This window comes from Hypomesus nipponensis, chromosome 6 (assembly GCF_054491055.1).
Source record: "Hypomesus nipponensis isolate SF chromosome 6, ASM5449105v1, whole genome shotgun sequence".
Classification (NCBI taxonomy): domain Eukaryota; kingdom Metazoa; phylum Chordata; class Actinopteri; order Osmeriformes; family Osmeridae; genus Hypomesus; species Hypomesus nipponensis.
In genome coordinates this window covers 4,369,942-4,376,681 of record NC_140366.1, presented here as the reverse complement: position 1 = coordinate 4,376,681, position 6,740 = coordinate 4,369,942, and the positions used below count along the sequence as shown (strand labels likewise).

Below are 6,740 nucleotides of genomic sequence, written 5' to 3'. Positions count from 1 at the left end.
AGCCTAGCCAATCGCAACTAAACCAATATACAGAAACGGTCGCTATTGGTCAAATGAAAAATCTTTTGTTTCCTCAATCACACTTCAACTACTTTCTATATCTTCAAACACATACAGGACTAATAAAGTAAATAAATATTTGAATTTTTCTGTCTTTTCAGTAACTGTAATCTCTAGCTGTATCTCTCGTCTCTCCTCTACTAGTTCAGTTAGGCCGAATCCCAATACTCCCCCTTAGCCCTTCCCCTTAGCCCTTCCCCTTAATTTAGGCCGAATCCCAATACTCCCCCTTACCCCTTCCCCTTCGTTTAGCGCGTTCCTGTGAGAGCTAGTGGTGTCCCAATACTCTTTTTGAGCTAGGGGAAGGGCTAAGACTAAGGGGTATACACCCCTTAAAACCAAGTGAGGTCGGGAGCTTACTTGAAACAGAGGGCTATGGAAAAACTGCGCGACCGGCAACAATGGCGGCCAGATCATCCAGAGAGTCCGCTAAATATAATATTTTCGGCTTAATTAATTGATAAAAAAAATTATGACAGTCTTGTTTTGTGTTATATACAGTCATGAACATATATATTTGCAACCATTTTCCTAATTGAAACGTTTCTAAAAATCGCTAGTTTGGTACGCTAATATTACAGTGCTGAATTGCACAACAGTCCCGCATTTCTTTTTCTAGCATGTCTACAGTTTAAAGTAAACTCCATTAGCAGCGAATTTCGTTTAAATCAGTGCATAACACTACTTGCTTTGGAGATATCGATACGTGCTAGATGACGTACCTGTAACCAAGTGGTGTCCCATTTCTTAGGGCTATGTAGCCCTTACCCCTTAGTTTCAAGGGCTAGGGGTAAATTAAGGGGAAGGGGTAAGGGGGAGTATTGGGATTCGGCCTTAGTCTCCCTTTCTCCGCGCTAGAGACCACTACAGTGTTTCCCACACATAGCCTATTTTGTGGCGGTGTGCCAAAGGTTAAACACCGGCCGCCACACATGAGTTTCGTTTTTTTTACGCTATAATGAACACGCAGCGTACTCGTTCAGTTGCATTTCCTCTCCCTCCGTGTCTGTCACTCACGCATCTCACATACATACGCACACACAGCCCCTCCCCTCCGTGCACACCACGTCTGTCTCGCGTCATGAAAACGAGATCATCCTATTTGGCCTAATTGGTGCAGAGGAGACGGCTGGCGAAAGTTTATGAAAGGTTGGTATCTCTTTACACAATAAAAAGTGCTATAAAAAATATTATATTTCAATACAATGTTGTCAGTGTATTAATGTTGGAGTCCCGACCCGACCCTAAGCAAACAAGCGTTTCCCTGAAAGTTATCCAGTCGCAAGTTTTCAGTAAAATGCAGTTGGGTTGTCGAGGTAAAAACATTATGCTAGGTTAATGTAGCAGCTGTGAATCCAATAAACGTATTATAAATAATATTATGTAATGTTTTTACTTTAACACAATGTTTGCTGCTTCAAACCAGATGAGTATAGTAAAGTACTTTCTGAAAAAGGCACGTATTGAGGATGAGGACCAGGCAGAACCGGAGGTATCAGTCTGAAACAGCGCTGAACAGTCCGATCAGTATAGTAATTAGTTTTGTTATAAATTTGTTTACAATATTTTCAGGCTTCAACCATTGCTGCTCAGGCAAAAAGACAGGGTCAGGGAGAGAAAGAAATAGTTTTTTTAGGCCTTGAAGAAAGAGTAGGAGAGGATGACAGCATCCATGCTGCTGTGAGAGAGACAGCTGAAACAACAGGTAACGTGTACAAACAGATGTGGAAACAGGCAGGTAAGAAAGCAGGTTCCAGGACAAAGGAAATCATTGGGGTGTGCTTGCCTTTGGCGAGCAAACCATTGTTATCTCACATATATTATTTATTATTTATTGTTTCTTTTCGCCCCCCTAAGGATGCCTCAATATTTGGACTACATAGACAACGGCGATGTCAAAAGGTTCGTCTCGGTAGTGATTGCGTTGGTTGTATTGGGATTTACGTTCCATTGCACGGTTTAAGTAGAAATTACGTTTTTGTGGCGAAAAGTGAAGCTAACGGTGGCTAACTTGCTAGCCACAGTCACTGACGCCACTAACGTCACCAAAGTCACGGAAACTCGTGTGACTATCTCTAGCAGAACATTAGTTTTGCATCTGTTAACTTGGGGGATACTAGTCTGCAAGGCAGCTGCAGAAACGCCACAAGCAAAGAGGCCAGGATGATATTTAATCATTTTACTTTGTGATGTGAAACATAATTGTGAAATGTAATGTACAATATTAGCTGATATTATTAAGTAAGTAGGCCCATATCTACTTTCGGAAACGGTAGTCCACTATTTAGCATCATGACATTAGCCTCTTTTGCTTGGGCAACACATACTACAGTGGTCATGATGCATCTGTTTTCAATCGTTAAAATAAACATTCCTCACAAATACGTTTTTGTTGTAGGATTTATTTTGACATTAATAAACGATTTGTTGGTGAAATGACCATTACCTGTAGTTTCAAATCAGTGTGGCGGCTCACTGCAACGCTGTAGCCTACCCAAGACACTAATGAGTAGCTAACAAAAACATCTACACAGCTGTTTAGGAAGTCAAACGGCGACGGAACATGTTCGGCTTTCCCCTTACTCAAAGGTTTTTCAATAGGTGAAAGTAACCATTGTGTCAGCTGTTAAAAAAGTGCTACTAGAGAAAGGTATCCCAACAGAGAGGCTGTATGGGCTCGGGACTGATGGGGCAGCCGTAATGACAGGTAATTATTTTAAACCATGTGAGAGTATCTTGGCGGTTGAATCCCTAAATATTGTGACTAAATGTTGTTTTTTAAATCTAGGGCGTTTGAATGGGGTTGCAAAGCAGCTAACTGACAGCTTCCCCAAACTTGTGACCGTGGCCTGTGCTGCCCACAGACTGGCCTTTGCCTGCTAAGATGCATCAAATGATGTGAAATACATGGCCACTTCAGAAACCACTTGTAGGACCTCTACCTGTATTTTAGAAACAGTGCAAATCATACTCTCAAGGCTGCATCCATAACCCTGGGTGTCAGTGACTTGAAGCTAAAGGTAATATTATTCTGATTCTGATACTAATAGTTATCTTCTGTCTATTCATAACTAATCATTATTGGATATGACATCTACAGGAAGTGAAGGACACATGCTGGCGCTCACAGCACAAGGCCATTGAGACCCTACATAGGAACCTGAGTGCCGTTCTTGGAGCCTTGGCAGAGGTGCGCAAATGTCCTGGGGCAAAAGGACTCTACACATTCTGTGCTACGTACAGATTTGTGGCTGCCGTGTACCTCCAGGCCGATGTTTTGCCCCACCTCGCCTGCCTCTCTAAAATCTGTCAGAAAGCACATGTAAATTTCTTACATATCAAAGAGCAGGTATGATAAATGTGCACAATCTAATTCAAATCTGCTTGATGTGATGCATTGAAATAATTGTTTGCATGCACTAAATGGCAGGAAATGTTTTTTTAAATGTAGGTTCCTGTGACAATCCAGACTCTAAATATAAAAGAGGCTGGACAAACTCCACTCCCTGGATCCTTCTTGTCTCGCCTCTTTGAGGACCTTGATGATCCCCAAGGACTTGGAGTCTTTAACATTCAGCACGAGGAGGAGAGGGATAGGAGAGGGCGAGAGGTCCAAGATGAGTCACGGGTGAGGAAATGGGCCAGATTCCAGCGAGAGGTAAATGATAATTTGCTTAGTGCATGAGTACAGCACTCTTGTTAGGTGAGCTTCACTGTCTTCACATGACAAGATTAAAAATTGATTAGTGCAGGCCAAAATGCCACATTTTAAAACTTTTTAAAAGATAATAATGCCAATCTTGTAATTGTAGATCATTTACCCGTACATAACTGGCCTGGAAAAAAATCTGGAAAAGCGGCTCCTTAATCTGGACATCCTTGGAGCCTTCCATGTCTTGGGGCCACAGTCAGCTGCTATAAAAGATGACACAGTGAATATCGCTCATCTGTAGACTCTTTCAAGGAAATGTTTCCCTCAACATGAGAAGGAAGTAATTCAGGAGTGGCTCTCTTTCAAGAACAAGAACCAGGAGGAGCTCTTGAGTTTACTGGCAAGTGAATTTGATGAGTGGGCCAACCTCTACCCCTGCCTGAGCCTTCTTGCGAGCATTTCTCTGGTTATCCCTGTTTCTTCAGTCAACTGCGAACCGGATTTCTCCACAATGAACAGAGTAATACTGCCATGCAAAGGCAAAAGACCGTAACTTCAATTTTGTCGAAAATGATTTTTTTTTCATTTTCGGAACAGTTAAGGTCTGCTTTGTCATGTGGCCAAATATCTTAAATGAACTCGTCTGTTTTTCAGAGAAAACAAGGTTGTTGTCTTCACCGTACCTTCCAAAAGCCTGCTTTGGCTTTAGGAATCCAATGCAGAATGCCGTAACATCAGTTACGGTTCTTTGCCTTTGTTTTGCGGCACTCAAAAACGTTCAAATGGAGTTACGGTTTCAATTGAACTAATACCTAACCCAGCAACAATAAACACATCTAGCATTAGCTTAGCCTACTCGCTGGCATTCAACACCAAACATCCCAAACATGAATCGTTTGTAAGTATCTTACTCTGGCATCTAAATCAAAAACACTCTTGTCTTGTGAGTCTTGTGACAGGTATCCACGTGTATGTTACATTGGCTTATAAAATACAGAGTTTATATTGTGATAAGCAACTAAGTGAGCGAAAAAACGGAAGTTACTGTATTTTGCCTTGGCATGACCACTTACGATAGACTATGGTATACTACTGTAACTTCAAAATATGGGTCAAAAGTGCAGTTTAAGATCAACAATTTCAAAAATGTCTAGTTTAGATAATGTGTAATCACTAAAACCTCAAACTGCTAGATTTCCAGTGTCCTACCTAAAATGCATTTGGCAGGACAACTACTTTGAAAGTGCAAAAACTTTGAAGTCGTTTTTCTCAGTTCTACACTTCGGCGAGTTATGGTCTTTAGGCTTTGTAGGGCAGAATAGCAATACATTGAAATTCCCAACGTCTTTATATTGTTGCAGTTTGTATTGATAATAATTAGCATTTTGCTTTATCTTCAGGTGAAAACAGACCTCAGGAACCAACTCAGAGAGAATACCTGGCAGCTTGCCTGAGGATCTCCATCAATGGACCATCTCCTGAAGCCTTCCCGTATAATAGGGCATTAGAAACTTTTTTTAGCAAGCCCCGCAAAATACGTTGCTCTAACAAAAGTTGCAGACTTTGCTCATGTAACAAGAAGTAGTATAGGGTGTGACATGTGTACTGTACTACAGTTTAGGGAAGTTGTATATAGTGTGAATAATATAGTTCTATCTAGTGATGTGTTTTTTTATATGACTTTACGAGGCCTTGTTTTATATCAACGCCCCCCCCCCCCCCCCCAACTTCGACTTACTACCGGCAATGCAGACCAAACTCTGGCACCGGTCGTACAGGGACCGGACAGCCCCGATCAGGGAATCCGGTACTCCGTACTCTCGGAGCACCCCCCACATGAGCCCCCGAGGGACACGGTCGAACGCCTTTTCCAAATCCACAAAACATCTGTAGACTGGTTGGGCGAACTCCCATCTACTCTCCAGGACTCCGCGGAGGGTATGGAGCTGGTCCACTGTTCCACAGCCAGGACGAAATATTCACAGAAATATTCATCAGTGTAAATCATGGCCTTATATATACTTATATTCATACACTTACACACATACATACAGAGAGACACACACAGCAGTTTAACATATAAAACTTGTGTACATCTTTTGTCCATGTTATTATTCAAAAATATATTATTTTTGCTGTTTTGCTATTTGTTTTGGATTAATTATATGGCTTCTGTCTTGAGGCTCTGTGGGGTTTGGTGAGCAGAGCCTCTGGACTAGCTGGATGAGGGGACTCTTATCTGGCTTCATCTTTTGGCATAGAAGGGCTTTGTGGTGGAAGGTATTTTCATCACTTTGGCTAAGGTGTAGGTAGAATTTAGTTGCTCTTTTTTGAATTTTGATGAGTAAAGGATACACTCCTAATTCAGCTCTGCAGGCATTGTTTGGGGTTTTGCGTTGAACTCTTAATATGTTTTTACAGAATTCTGTGTGCAGGCTGTCTATGGGGTGTTTGTCCCACTTGGCAATTCTTGGTTTTTAGGTGGGCCCCAGATTTCACAGGCATATATCGCAATGGGTTCTATAATGGATTCAATCATTTTAAGACAGATTTTGATTGGGATGTAAATTTTAACATTTATTTTGATGGCGTAAAAAGCCCTTCGTGCCTTGTCTCTGAGGTCCTTTGCAGTTTTTTGAAAGTGGCCTGTGAGGCTGATGTTTAGACCAAGGTAAGTATCATTTTTGGTGTATTCTAATTGGTTAGTCAACAGGAAGAATCAATATTTGGGATCCTGATTTCTGGTTCTTTTTTGGAAAACAAGAATTTTAGTCTTTTTTCGATTGACTGTTTGGGCTCAATTTTGACAGAATCTGTGCAGCAGGTCTAAATGTTGCTGTAGTTCCTCCTTGGTTGGTTACAGAAGCACAAAGTCGTCTGCAAAGAGGAGGCATTTGACCTCTGTGTCCAGGAGAGGGATTCCAGGTGCTGCAGACTGTTCTACTTCCCTCTCCAGACCATTTATGTAAATATTAAAGGGGGTGGGACTCAGACTGCATCCCTGTCTTACTCCTCGACCTTGGACAAA

At 41.6% G+C, this 6,740-nt stretch overlaps 1 pseudogene across 1 annotated transcript; it reads left to right on the top strand.

The window, feature by feature from the left end:
• Nucleotides 1-1,224: 1,224 nt before the first annotated feature.
• LOC146286462 (E3 SUMO-protein ligase KIAA1586-like) lies at nt 1,225-4,102 on the top strand (annotated as a pseudogene). Its single transcript, XR_014758515.1, has 4 exons — nt 1,225-3,080; nt 3,161-3,409; nt 3,512-3,718; nt 3,873-4,102. The product of XR_014758515.1 is annotated as an E3 SUMO-protein ligase KIAA1586-like (transcript).
• The last annotated feature ends 2,638 nt before the right edge of the window (nt 4,103-6,740 follow it).